This window comes from Chiloscyllium punctatum, chromosome 28 (assembly GCF_047496795.1).
Source record: "Chiloscyllium punctatum isolate Juve2018m chromosome 28, sChiPun1.3, whole genome shotgun sequence".
NCBI classification, from domain to species: domain Eukaryota; kingdom Metazoa; phylum Chordata; class Chondrichthyes; order Orectolobiformes; family Hemiscylliidae; genus Chiloscyllium; species Chiloscyllium punctatum.
The window spans coordinates 36,722,539-36,739,193 of NC_092766.1; positions in this window are offsets into that span (position 1 = coordinate 36,722,539).

The following is a 16,655-nucleotide window of genomic DNA, read 5'->3' on the forward strand; positions in this document are numbered from 1 at the left end:
ACTGTGACATTTCTTGGATCTCTCTCACAATCTCTGAGACACGCTGTGACATTCTCCTACTCTCTCTGTGACACACTGTGACTCTCTCTGACACTCTTAACACTACGACACTCTCTGAGACACATTGTAACACTCTCTGACACTCTCTGAGAAACACTACGAGATTCTCTGACTCTCTCTGCCACTCTCTGAGAAACTGTGACACTTTCTGACACACACTGTGAAACTCTCTAACTCACTCTAGGACACATTGTAACACTCTCTGACACTCGGACACTTTGTGACACACTGTCACACACTCGGACCCTCTCTGAAACATTCGGACACAGACTGTGACACGCTCTGACACGCTCTGAGAGACAGTATGACACACTGTGACACTCTCTGGGGCAAACTGTGACTCTATCTGACACTCTCTGCCATTCTCTCAGACACACACTGACTCTCCCTGACACACTGTGACACACTGTGACACTCTCTGATTCTCAATGAAACTCTCTGAGATGCACTGTGACACTCCCTGACAGACTGTGACACACTGTGACACTCTCTGATTCTCAATGACACTCTCTGAGATACACTGCGACACTCTCTGACAGACAGTGACAATCTCTGATTCTTTCTGACTCGCTCTGAGACGCACTGTGGCACTCTCTGACTGACTCTGAGACACACTGTGACTCACTCCGACACACTGTGACATACTCTGAGACAGAGTGACACTCTCTGACCCTCTCTGAGACAGACTGTGACACACTCTGACTCCCTCTGAGGCACAGTACGATGCACTGTGATGCTCTCTGACTCTCTCCGAAAGACACTGTAACAATTTCTGACAGACTGTAACTGAGTGTGTCAATCTCTGACTTTCTCTGACAATCTTTGAAACACACTATGATACTCTCTGACAGACTGTGACACACTGTGACATTCTTTGACTCTCTCTAACTCTCTGAGTGACACTCTTTGCCAGACTGTGACGGACTGTGACACTCTCTATAACAGACTGTGACACCCTCTGACCAACTGTGACACTCTCTCACTCATGGTGACATTCTCTGAGACACTGAGACACTCTCTGACTGACTGTGATAGACTGCGACATTTTCTGTGACACACTGTGACACTCTCTGACACTCTCTGAGACACACTATGACATTCTCTGACTTTATCTCACTCTCTCTGAGGCACACGCTGACACTCTCTGACAGACTGTGACAGACTGTGACACTCTCCTAGACACACTGTGACACTCTCTGTCGATCTCTGACACTCTGAGACACACTGTGACATTTTCTGGATCTCTCTCACAATCTCTGAGAGACGCTGTGACATTCTCTTACTCTCTCTGTGACACACTGTGACTCTCTCTGACACTCTTAACGCACTGTGACACTCTCTGACAGACTGTGACATTCTCTGAGACAAATGCTGACCCTGTCTGACACTCTATGAGACAGAGTATGACACAAAGTCACACTCTCTGACTCTCTCTGATACACTCTGAAACACACTGTAACCTTCTCTTCCAGACTGTGTCACACTGTGATACTCTCTGAGACACACTGTGACACGGTCTGACACACATTGTGACACTTTCTGACTATCTCTGTCTATCTAGGACACATTGTGACACTCTCTGACCCTCTCTGACACTCTCTGAGACATGCCATGACACTTTCTGACAGACTTTGGCACGCTGTGACATTCTCTGACACTCTCTGAGGCACACTGTGACACTCTCATAACAGACTGTGAGACGCTCTGACAGACTGTGACACACTGTGGCATTCTCTGATTCTCTGCGACACACTGTGACACTCTCTGATAGACTGTGACACACTGTGACATTCTCTGATTCTCTGAGACACATTGTGACACTTTCTGACTGACTGAGACTCTCTCTCACACATGGTAACATTCTCTGAGACACTGTGACAGTCTCTGTCTCTCTCTGACACTCTGAGACACGCTGTGACACTCTCTGAACCTCTCTGAGACACGCTGTAACACACTCGGAATCGCTCTGACACTCACTAAGACACACTATGACACTCTGACACTCTGTGAGACACACTGTGACATTCTCTGAGTCTCTCTGAGACGCACTATGACACTTTCTGGCACTCTCTGAGACACACTGTGGCACTCTCTAACTCTCTCTGACACACTGTGATACTCTTTGACACACTGTTACACTCTGACACACGGTGACATTTTCTGAGACACTGTGACACTCTCTGAGACTCACTGTGACACTTACCTTTCCTCTCTGACACTCTGATACACACTGTGACACTCTCTGAGACACACTGTGACACTCTCTGTCTCTTTCGCTGAGACACTCGGTCACTCTCTGAGACACACTGTGACATTTTTTGACTCTCTCTCACACTCTCTGAGACACACTGTGGCACTCTGTGACAATCTGAGATGCACTGTGACACACTTTCTGACTCTCTCTGACTCTCTGAGATGCACTGTGACACTCCCTCACAGACAGTGACATTCGCTGAGCCATATGCTGACCCTGCCTGACACTCTCTTAGACAGAGTATGACACACTGTCACACTCTCTCACACATTTCTGATACACTCTGTAATATACTGTAACCTTCTCTTTCAGACTGTGACACACTGTGACATTCTCAGAGACACACTGTTACACTTTCTGACTATCTCTGTCTATCTGAGACACACTATGACCCTCTATGACCCTCTCTGACCCTTTCTGAGACACACTATGACACTCTCTGACAGACGATTACACACGGTGACATTCTCTGACACACTCTGAGACACACTGTGACACTCTCTGACCGACTGTGACACTCTCTCACACATGGTGACATTCTCTGAGACACTGTGACACTCTCTGACACACTTGGACACTCTCTGACCGACTGTGATAGACTGTGACATTTTCTGTGACACACTGCGACACTCTCTGACAGGCTGTGACACTTTCTGACACTCTCTGACACTCTCTGAGACGCACTGTAAGACTCTGTGACACGCTCTGAGACACATTATGACAAAGCATGACATTCTCTGACAGACTATGAAACTCTGTGACATTCTCTGACTCTCTCTGAGGCGCACTGTGACACTCTCTGACAGACCGTGACAGACTGTGACACGCTCCTAGGCACACTGTGACACTCTCTGACTATCTCTGACACTCTGAGACGTACTCTGACACTCTGTGAGACACTCTGTAACACTCTCTGAATCGCTCTGACACTCAGACACACTATGACACTCTCTGGCACTCTCTGAGACACCGTGTGACCCTTTCACTCTCTCCCTGACACTCTCTGGGGCACAATATGACACTCTCAGACTCACTCTGACCCTCTCTGAGACACAGTGTAAAACTCTTAGGGAAACAATATGACACTCTCTGGGACACATTGTAGCACTCTCTGACACTCTCTGAGAAACACTATGAGATTCTCTGACTCTCTCTGCCAATTTCTGAGAAACTGTGACACTTTCTGACACACACTGTGAAACTCTCTAACTCTCTCTGAGACACATTGTAACACTCTCTGACTCTCGGACACTTTGTGACACACTGTCACACACTCGGACCCCCTCTGAAACTCTCTGACACAGACTGTGACACACTCTGACACGCTCTGAGAGACAGTATGACACACTGTGACACTCTCTGAGACAAACTGTGACTCTACCTGACACACTCTGCCATTCTCTGAGACACACACTGACTCTCCCTGACAGACTGTGACACACTGTGACACTCTCTGATTCTCAATGACATTCTCTGCGATGCACTGTGACACTCCCTGACAGACTGTGACACACTGTGACACTCTCTGACAGACTGTGACACTCTCTGATTCTCTCTGACTCGCTCTGAGACGCACTGTGGCACTCTCTGACTGACTCTGAGACACACTGTTATTCACTCCGACACTCTGTGACATACTCTGAGACAGTGTGACACTCTCCGACCCTTTCTGAGACAGACTGTGACACTCTCTGACTAACTCTGACTCCCTCTGATGCATAGTACAATGCCCTGTGATGCTCTCTGACTCTCTCTGACACTCTCTGAAACACACTGTAACAATTTCTGACAGACTGTGACTGAGTGTGTCAATCTCTGACTCTCTCTGACTCTCTCTGAGATACACTGTGACACTCTCTGACAGACTGTGACACTCTGTGACATTCTTTGACTCTCTCTGACTCTCTGAGACACACTGTGACACTCTTTGCCAGACTGTGACGGACTGTGACACTCTCTGTAACAGACTGTGACACCCTCTGACCAACTGTGACACTCTCTCACTCATGGTGACATTCTCTGAGACACTGTGACACTCTCTCACTGTGATAGACTGTGACATTTTCTGTGACACACTGTGACACTCTCTGACACTCTCTGAGACACACTATGACATTCTCTGACTTTATCTCACTCTCTCTGAGGCACACTCTGACACTCTCTGACACATTGTGACACTCTCCTAGACACACTGTGAGACTCTCTGTCTATCTCTGACACTCTGAGACACACTGTGACATTTTTTGAATCTCTCTCACAATCTCTGAGACACACTGTGGCATTCTCTTACTCTCTCTGAGACACACTGTGACTCTATTTAACACTCTTAGACGCACTGAGACACTCTCTCACAGACTGTGACATTCTCTAAGAGAAATGCTGACACTCTCTGACACTCTCTGAGACACTGTATGACACAATGTCACACTCTCTGACTCTCTCTGATACACTCTGAAATGCACTGTAACCTTCTCTTACAGACTGTGAAACACTGTGACATTCTCTGAGACACACTTTGACACATTCTGAGACAAATTGTGACACTTTCTGACTATCTCTGTCTATCTAAGACACATTGTGACACTCTCTGACCCTCTCTGACACGCTCTGAGACACGCTATGACACTCTCTGACAGACCGTGACACTTTCTGACACTTTCTGACACACACTGTGAAACTCTCTAACTCTCTCTGAGACACATTGTAACTCTCTCTGACTCTCGGACACTTTGTGACTCACTGTTACACACTCGGACCCCCTCTGAAACTCTCTGACACAGACTGTGACACACTCTGACACGCTCTGAGAGACAGTATGACACACTGTGACACTCTCTGAGACAAACTGTGACTCTATCTGACACTGTCTGCCATTCTCTGAGACACACACTGACTCTCCCTGACAGACTGTGACACATTGTGACACTCTGATTCTCAATAAAACTCTCTGAGATGCACTGTGACACGCCCTGACAGACTGTGACACACTGTGACACTCTCGGATTCTCAATGACTCTCTCTGAGATACACTGTGACACTCTCTGACAGTCTGTGACACTCTCTGATTCTCTCTGACTCGCTCTGAGACGCACTGTGGCACTCTCTGACTGACTCTGAGACACACTGTTACTCACTCCGACACTCTGTGACAGACTCTGAGACAGTGTGACACTCTCTGACCCTCTCTGAGACAGACTGTGACACACTCTGACTCCCTCTGAGGCATAGTACGATGTACTGTGATGCTCTCTGACTCTCTCTGACACTCTCTGAAACACACTGTAACAATGTCTGACAGACTGTGACTGAGTGTGTCATTCTCTGACTTTCTCTGACAATCTCTGAAACACACTATGATACTCTCTGACAGACTGTGACACATTGTGACATTCTCTGACTTTCTCTGACACACTCTTAGACACACTGTGACACTCTCTGACCCTTTCTCTCACTCTCTGAGACACACTATAACACTCTCTCACAGACGGTGACCCTCTTGGAGACAAATGCTGACTGTCTCGGAAAATCTCTGAGACACAGTATGACGCTCTATGCCAACGTCTGACTCTCTCTGACCCACTCGGAAATACAGTGTAGCCTTCTCTTACAGATTGTGACACACGGAAAAACTCTCTGAGACATACTGTGACACTTTCTGACTCATTCTGTCACTCTCTGTGACACACTGTGATCCTCTCTGCGACAGACTGTGACATTCTCTGAGACCATTGCTGACCCTGTCTGACACTCTCAGAGACACAGTATGACTCACTATGACACTCTCAGACTCTCTCTGACACACTTGGAAATACACTATAACCTTCTCTGACAGACTGTGACACTCTCTGAGACAGGTGACACTCTCTGAGACTCAGTATTACATTCTCTGACTCTGTCTGACACTCTCTGAGACACACTATGACACTCTCTGACGCTCTGTGACACTGTCTTCGACATGCTGTGACACTGTGTGACTCTCTCTGACACACTGAGACACCCTGTGACACTCTCTGACAGACTGTGACACACTGTGAGACACTGACTCTATCTGACTCACTCTGAGACAGACTGTGACACTCGTTGACACACTGTGATGCTCTCCGAGACATACTGTGGATTCTCTGACACTCTCTAAGACAGACTGTGACACTCTCCGACTCTCTCTGACACTCTCTGAAACACACTATGACGCACTATGAAACTCTCTGACAAACTATGACACACTCTGACACACTGTGACACTCTCAGACACACGGTGATATTCTCTGAGACACTGTGACACTGTTGGAGACATACTGCGACACTTTTGACTCTCTCTGAGACACACAGTAACACCCTCTGACAGACTGTGACCCTCTTTGAGACAAATGCTGACCCTCTCTGACACTGTCTGATACACTCTGAAATAAACTGTAACCTTCTCGGACAGACTGTGACACACTCTGACACTCTCTGAGACACACTGTGACACTCTCTGACCCTCTCTGTCACGCTCTGAGACACAGTGTAACACACTCAGACTCTCTCTGACACTCTCTGAAGCACAATGTGACTCTCTCTGGGACACACAGTGATAGTCTCTTAGACATGCTGTGACACTCTCTGACAGACTGTGACAATTTCTGAGACGCACGATGACACTCTCTGACCGACTGGGACACTCTCTGACACACGGTGACATTTTCTCACTTAGACACACTGTGACACTTTCTGATCTTTCTGACACTCTCTGAAACACACTGTCACACTCTCTGACAGGCTGTGACACTCTCTGTGACACTTTCTGAGACAAACGCTGACCCTCTCTGACCCTCTCTGAGTCACAGTCCGACTCAGTGTGACACTCACTGACTCTCTCTGACACACTCTGAAATGCACTGTAACCTTCTCTGACAAACTTTGACACTCCCTGAGACACACTGTGACACTTTCTGACTCACTCTGCCACTCTGAGGCACACTCTGACGCTCTCAAAGGCACACTGTGACACTCTCTGACCTATTTGATTCTGTCTGAGACACATTATGACACTCATTGACTCTATCTGACACTCTGAGACACACTGTGACACTGTCTGAGACAGACTGTGACACTCCCTAACACGCTCTGAGACACAGTATGACACACTATGACACTCTTTGACGCTCTCGGGCATTCTCTGAAACACATGTGGCACTCTCTGAGACACACTGTTACGCTATCTGACACTCACTTACATTTTCTGAGACGCACTGTGACTGTCTCTGACAGATTGTGACACACTGTGACGCTCTCTGATTCTCTATGACACTCTCTGAGACACACTGTGACACTATCTGACAGACTGTGACACACTGTGATACTCTCTGACTCTCTCTGAGACACACTGTGATAGTCTCTGACTGGTTCTTAGACACACTGTGACACACTATGACACTCTCTTAGAACATAGAACATAGAACATAGAACAATACAGCGCAGTACAGGCCCTTCGGCCCTCGATGTTGCGCCGATCAAAGCCCACCTAACCTACACTAACCCACTATCCTCCATATACCTATCCAATGCCCGCTTAAATACCCATAAAGAGGGAGAGTCCACTACTGCTACTGGCAGGGCATTCCATGATCTTACGACTCGCTGAGTGAAGAACCTACCCCTAACATCAGTCCTATATCTACCCCCCCTTAATTTAAAGCTATGCCCCCTTGTAATAGCTGACTCCATACGCGGAAAAAGGTTCTCACTGTCAACCCTATCTAACCCCCTAATCATCTTGTACACCTCTATCAAATCACCCCTCAACCTTCTTTTCTCCAAAGAAAACAACCCCAAGTGCCTCAGCCTTTCCTCATAGGATCTTCCTACCATACCAGGCAACATCCTGGTAAACCTCCTCTGCACCCGTTCCAGTGCCTCCACATCCTTCCTATAGTATGGCGACCAAAACTGCACACAATATTCCAGAAGCGGCCGCACCAGAGTCTTATACAACTGCAGCATGACCTCAGGACTCCGGAACTCAATTCCTCTACCAATAAAAGCCAGTACGCCATATGCCTTCTTCACTGCACTATTTACCTGGGTGGCAACTTTCAGAGATCTGTGTACATGGACACCAAGATCCCTCTGCTCTTCCACACTACCAAGTAGTCTACCATTAGCCCAGTAATCCATCTTTTTATTACTCTTACCAAAGTGAATCACTTCACACTTAGCTACATTGAACTCCATTTGCCACCTTTCTGCCCAGCTCTGCAGCTTCTCTATATCCCGCTGTAACCTGCCATATCCTTCCTCACTGTCTACAACTCCTCCGACTTTCGTATCATCCGCTTAGGCATGCTGTGACACTCTCTGACAGACTGTGACAATTTCTGAGACAAACGCTGACCCTCTCTGACCCTCTCTGAGTCACAGTCCGACTCAGTGTGACACTCACTGACTCTCTCTGACACACTCTGAAATGCACTGTAACCTTCTCTGACAAACTTTGACACTCCCTGAGACACACTGTGACACTTTCTGACTCACTCTGCCACTCTGAGGCACACTCTGACGCTCTCAAAGGCACACTGTGACACTCTCTGACCTATTTGACTCTGTCTGAGACACATTATGACACTCATTGACTCTATCTGACACTCTGAGACACACTGTGACACTGTCTGAGACAGACTGTGACACTCCCTAACACGCTCTGAGACACAGTATGACACACTATGACACTCTTTGACGCTCTCGGGCATTCTCTGAAACACATGTGGCACTCTCTGAGACACACTGTTACGCTATCTGACACTCACTTACATTTTCTGAGACGCACTGTGACTGTCTCTGACAGATTGTGACACACTGTGACGCTCTCTGATTCTCTATGACACTCTCTGAGACACACTGTGACACTATCTGACAGACTGTGACACACTGTGATACTCTCTGACTCTCTCTGAGACACACTGTGATAGTCTCTGACTGGTTCTTAGACACACTGTGACACACTATGACACTCTCTTAGGCATGCTGTGACACTCTCTGACAGACTGTGACAATTTCTCACTTAGACACACTGTGACACTTTCTGATCTTTCTGACACTCTCTGACACACTGTGACACTCTCTGTGACACTCTCTGACACTCTCTGCCCGACTGCGATGCGATCTGACACATGGTGACATTATCTGAGACACTGTCACACTCTCTGAGACACACTGTGACAACTTCTGTCTCTCTCTGACACTCTCTGAGACAGACTGTGACACTCTCTGACACTGAGGCACAATGTGACACTCTCTGACTTTTTCTGTCAATCTCTGAGACACACTGTCACACTCTCTCATGGACTGTGACACTCTCTGAGACAAACACTGACACTCTCTGACACTCTATGAGACACAGTATGACACACTTTGACACTTTCTGACTCTCTCTGACTCACTCTGAAATACACTGCAACCTTCTCTGACAGACTGTGACATACTGTGACACTCTCTGAGACACACTGCGACACTTTCTGACTCTCTCTGACGCTCTGAGACAAACTGTGACATTTTTTGACAGTCTATGACACACTGTGACATTCGCTGACTTTCTCTGACACTCTCTGAGGCACACTGTGACAATCCCTGACAGACTGTGACACACTGAGACAGTCTCTGACTCTCTGAGACACACTGTAAAACTCTCTGACCCTCTCTGAGACACACTGTAACACTCTATGACACTCTCTGACAGACTGTGAAACACTGTGACACATTCTGACACTCTCTGAGACACACTGTGATACTCACTGACTCTCTCTGACACTCACTGAGACACACTGTGACACTCTCTGAGAGACTATGACAATCTCTGTGACACTTTCTGTCTCTCTCTGACTCTGAGACACACTGTGACATCTTATGACTCTCTCTCACACTATCTGAGACACATAGTGACACTCTCAGACAATCTCTGAGACAGACTGTGACACTCTCTGAGACACACTGTGACACTCTCTGACAGATTGTAACAAACTGTGACACGCTCTGCCTCTCTCTGACATTCTCTGAAACTCAGTGTGACAGTCTATGACTCTCTCTGACTCTCCCTGACACCCTATGAGACACACTGTGACACTTTCTGACAGACTGCAACTCACTCTGGGACAAACGCTGACCCACTCTGACAGTCTCTGAGACACAGTACGACTCAATGTGATACTCACTGACTTTCTCTGACACACTTTGAAATACACTGTAACCTTCTCTGACAGACTGCGAAACTCCCTGAGACGCACTGTGACACTTTCTGACTCACTCTGCCACTATGAGGCACACTCTGACGCTCTCAGAGACATACTGTGAAACTCACTGCCCTCTCTGATTCTGTCTGAGACACACTATGAGACTCTCTGACTCTCTCTGACACTCTGAGACACACCGTGTCACTCTGTGACTCTCTCTGACACTCTGAGACACACTATAACACTGTTTGACTTGCTTCAACACTGTCTGAGACACACTGTGACACTCTCTGAGACACACTGTGACACTCTCTGACACACGGTGATGTTCTCAGAGACACTGTGACACTCTCTGAGACACACTGTGACACTCCCTGCCTCTCTCTGAGACACTCGGTCGCTCTCTGAGACACAGTGTGACACACTGTCACATTTTCTGACTCTCTCTCACACTCTCTGAGACACACTGGAACTCTCTCTGACAGATTGTGACACAATGTGACACTCTCTGACTCACTCTGAGACACACTGTGACACTTTCTGACACACTGTGACATTCTCTGAGACAATGTGACACTCTCTGAGACACACTGTGACACTTTCTGACTCTCTCTGACACTCTCATACATACTGAGACACTCTCTGACTCTCTCTGACACTCTCTGAGATATAGTATGACACACTATGACATTCTCAGTCTCTCTCTGACACACTCTGAAACACATGTGAAACACTACAACACTCTCTGACACACGGTGACATTTTCAGAGACACTGTGTCACTCTCTGACCCTCTATGACACTCTCTGAGTCACACTATGACACTCTCTGAACCTCTCTGTCATTCTCTGAGACGCACTGCAACACTCTGTGACAAATGGCGACCCTCTCTGAGGCAAATGCTGACCCTCTCTGACACTTTCTGAGACACACTGTAACACTCTCTGACAGACTGTGACATTCTCTGAGACAAACACTGACACTCTCTGACACTCTCTGAGACACTCTGAAATACACTGTAACCTTCTCTGACAGACTGTAGCACACTGTGAAACTCTCTGAGACACGCTGTAACTCTCTCTGACAGATTGTGACACACTGTGACACTCTCTGACTCACTCTGAGACACACTGTGACACTTTCTGACACACTGTGACATTCTCTGAGACAATGTGACACTCTCTGAGACACACTGTGATACTTTCTGACTCTCTCTGACACTCTCATACATACTGAGACACTCTCTGACTCTCTCTGACACTCTCTGACCGACTGTGAGACACTATGACAATCTCTGATACACAGTGACAATCTCTGATACACTGTGACACTCTGTGAAACATACTGTGGCTCACTCTGACACTCTCTGAAACGTACGGTGACATTCTCTGACAGGCTGTGACACACTGTGACACGTTTTGACTCTCTCTGACACTCGCTGACTATCATTGACACTCTCTGAAACGCACCGTGACACTCTCTGACAGACTGTGACACACTGTGACACGTTTTGGCACTCTCTGACACTCTCTGAAACACACTGTGCCACTCTCCAACTCTCTCTGTCACTCTCTGAGAAACACTGTGACATTCTCTGATAGACTGTGACACACTGTGATACTGTTTGACTCTGTATGAAGCACTCTCTGACTCTCTGAGACACACTATGACACTCTCTGACACACTGTGAAACTCGTTGACTCTCTCTCTCTGACACACTGTGACAATCCCTGACACACTGTGACACCCCCCCCCTGAGACGCTGTGACACTTTCTGACACTCTGTGAGACAAACTGTGGCACTCTCTGACACACTTTGACACTGTCTGAATCTATCTGACACACTATGACAATCTCTGACACACTGTGACACTCTCTAAGAGACTGTGACACTTTCTGACACTCTCAGAGACATACTGTATCCCTCTCTAAGACACTGTGATAATCTCTGACGCTCTCTGAGACATACTGTAACACTCTCTGACAGACTGTGACCCACTGTGACACTCCCTGACTCTCTCTGTCACTCCCTGAGACACACTGTGACACTCTCGGGGACACACTGTTACACTGTCTGACCCTCTTTGACACTCTCTGTAACACACTGTGACACTCTCTGATACACGGTGAAGTTCTCTGAGATGTTGTGACACTCTCCTAGACGCACTGTGACACATTCTATCTCTCTGTCTGACCCTCAGAAACACACTGTGACACTTTCTGAGACACGGTGACGTTCTCTGAGATGCTGTGACACTCTCTGAGACGCACTGTGACACATTCTACCTCTGTCTGACCCTCAGAAACACACTGTGACACTCTCTGGGACACATTGTTACACTGTCTGACCCTCATTGGCACTCTCTGTAACACACTGTGACACTCTATGACACACGGTGACGTTCTCTGAGATGCTGTGACACTCTCTGAGACACACTGTGACACATTCTGTCTCTCTCTTTGACCCTCAGAAACACACTGTGACACTCTCTGACACACACTGTGACACTCCCTGCCTCTCTCTCTGAGACACTCGATCACTTTCTGAGACAGAGTGTGACACACTGTGACATCTTCTGACTCTCTCTCACACTCTCTGAGACACACTGTGACTCTCTCTGACAGATTGTGACACACTGTGACACTCTCTGACTCACTCTGAGACACACTGTGACACTTTCTGACACACTGTGACATTCTCTGAGATACTGTGAAACTCTCTGAGACACACTGTGACACTTTCTGACTTTCTCTGATTCTCTGAAATACACTGTGACACTCTCTGAGACACACTGTAACACTCTCTGACTCTCTCTGACATACTCTGAGACCTACTATGACACTCTTTGACATGTTGTGACACACTGTGACATATTCTGACCCGCTTTGAGATAGACTGTGACACTCTCTGACACTCTCTGATGCACTCTGTAACACACTGTGACACTCTCTGACAGACTGTGACAAACTCTGACACTCTCTGTCTTTCTCTGACACTCTCTGAGGCAGACTGTGACACTCTCTGAAACACACTGTCACATTCTCGGACAGACTGTGACACTGTGACACTCTCTAAGACATACTATGACGCTCTTTGACTGACTGTGACACACTGTGACACACTCTGACCCTCTCTGAGACGACTGTGACACTCTCTGACACTCTCTGAAACAGACTGTGACACTGTGACTCTCTCTGAGACACAAAGTGAAACTATCTGACTCTATCTGAGACAGACTGTGACACTCTCTGACCCTCTCTGACCCTCTCTGAGGAACAACACAACACACTGTGACACTCTCTGACCCTCTCTGAGGAACAACACAACACACTGTGACACTCTCTGACAGATTGTGACAAACTGTGACACATTCTGACACTCTCTGATGCACGATGTAACACTCCCTAACAGACTGGTACACACTGTGACACTCTCTGAATCGCTCTGACACTCTCAGAGACACACTGTGACACTCTCTGACTCTCCCTGACACTCTCTGAGACACACTGACTCTCTCTGACAGACTGTGACACACTGAGACACTCCCTGAAAATCTCCGAGACACACTGTGACACTCTCTGGCAAACTGTGACACTATCTGACTCTCACTGACACTCTCTGAGACACACTGTGATACTCTCTGACTCTCTCTGACACTCTCTGACCGACTGTGAGACACTGTGACAATCTCTGATACACTGTGACACTCTCTGAGACACACTGTGACACTCTCTGAAACACACTGTGGCTCTCTCTGACAGACTGAGACACACTGTGACAAGTTTTGACTGTCTCTGACTCTCTCTGACACGATCTGAAACACACTGTGGCACTCTCTGACACTCTCTGAAACGTACTGTGACACTCACCGACAGACTGTGACACACTGTGACAAGTTTTGACACTCTCTGACTCTCTCTGACTCTCTCTGACACTCTCTGAAACACACTGTGCCACTCTCCGACTCTCTCTGTCACTCTCTGAGAAACACTGTGACATTCTCTGAAAGACTGTGACACACTGTGATACTGTTTGACTCTGTATGAAGCACTCTCTGACTCTCTGAGACACACTATGACACTCTCTGACACACTGTGACACTCTCTGACTCTCTCCGACACACTGTGACAATCCCTGACACACTGTGACACTCCCTGACTCTCTCTGTCACTCCCTGAGACACACTGTGACACTCTCTGGGACACACTGTTACACTGTCTGACCCTCTTTGACACTCTCTGTAACACACTGTGACACTCTCTGACACACGGTGAAGTTCTCTGAGATGCTGTGACACTCTCTGAGACGCACTGTGACACATTCTGTCTCTCTGTCTGACCCTCAGAAACACACTGTGACACTCTCTGACACTGGGTGACGTTCTCTGAGATGCTGTGACACTCTCTGAGACACACTGTGACACTCTCTGAAACACACTGTGGCACTCCCTGACACTCTCTGACACTCCCTGAGACACACTGTGACACTCTCTGAGACACACTGTTACACTGTCTGACCCTCTTTGACACTCTCTGTAACGAACTGTGACACTCTCCGACTCTCTCTGACAATCTCTGAGTCCTACTGTGACACTCTCTGGCATTGTCTGGGACATACTGTGCCACTCTCTGATATACTTTGACACTCTCTGACTGTCTTTGAGACACACTGTGACATTCTCTGACACACTGCGACACTCTCTGACACACTATGACATTCCCTGCCTCTCTCTGAAACACTGTGACACTCTCTGAGACACAATGGGACACACTGAGACGCTCTCTAAGACACACCCTGAGACACACTATGACACTCTGACTCACTGTGACTCTCTCTGAGACACATTGTGACACCCTCTGACTCTCTGAACACACTGTGACTATAATAGAAAACTACCCATTTACTGTGAAATTAATTATCCATTTACTGTAAAGTTTAAAGGGAATGCTTTGTTTAAATCAATGCTGTGTTGAGCTTTGTAAACGATGCTTTGATGAAGGGTTGCAGTTAGCTTATCTCTGTTTGAATTCTGTAAGCATTCAACTCGACCTTGCGATAGTCGAACTCAGCGAAAGCTGAATAATTGTTACATCTAGCACCAGGGGATGAGAGGTTAACAACTTGAGTTTCCCCAGTCTCTGCCCTTGAGAGTGTGGTAAGGAACGCTATAAGGCAGGTGTCTGTGTAAATGTTTGGGTACTTATTGCATTGAGCATCTGACTTAGTGTAATGGGTCAATCTTGTAAAATTTTTAATAAAGACCTTTGCTTTGCTCTTGCTAATTATTGAGTCAAGTCGATTTAATTTCCATGACAGTAAACTTGGGGGCTCGTCCTGGGATCCCGCGATTGGATGAAATTCTGAAGATTCCCAGGAAGCGCAGGTGCCAGCGCCTTGAAGTTCTTTCACTTCATCTCGAGCGCTGAATTGGCCCTTTTGCGTGAGAGGACTGGGAATCTGTAGATTGCCCTAGCGCCGGGGTTTCAAATCAATTAAGGTCGGTTAAGAGTCATGGTTTGTATAATCCTACATAGAGAGTCATTCATAGAGAATAAATACAGCAGGAAAAGGGTCCAGTGAACTCTCACGTGGTATTAGAGTAAAACCCCAAGGGAAGGGGATTGCTGTCTGAAGAGTGTTTAGGAGACAGCAATGTTAAGGGTGGTTTTAGACTTGGAACCACCACTGGCTGAGTTGGACTCACCGAAGACGTACCAGGTATGTGGTTTCTTGGTTTACGAAAACCAAGGCCTTGAGGTGGACGTGCTCATTGTGAGAGGGGAAACTCTGGAGGTAAAAGCAAGGCAAAAGGGAAAAGATAACCGTACCACGAGAGTGAGAGACAGAGAGAGAGAGAGAAAGAGAGCTGAACACTTTTCCAATTACACTAAAAATGGGTTCTGGCAAGAGCAAACAAAGGGGGAGTCCTCACAAAATTTGGAATAGCCAACCAAAAATACAATACATGCTAAATAAGTACCGCCCAGAATGTGTAAAGCAGTTAGAATCGTGGATAAAGGAATGTGGTTTTCCGGAGGGAGGACGTTTTAGGAAAAATCAGCTGGAAATATGAAGGTTGAGGTAGGAGGAGAGAGAGAAGGAGAAAAGGGACGGAAAGATCGAAGCTATGAATTGGA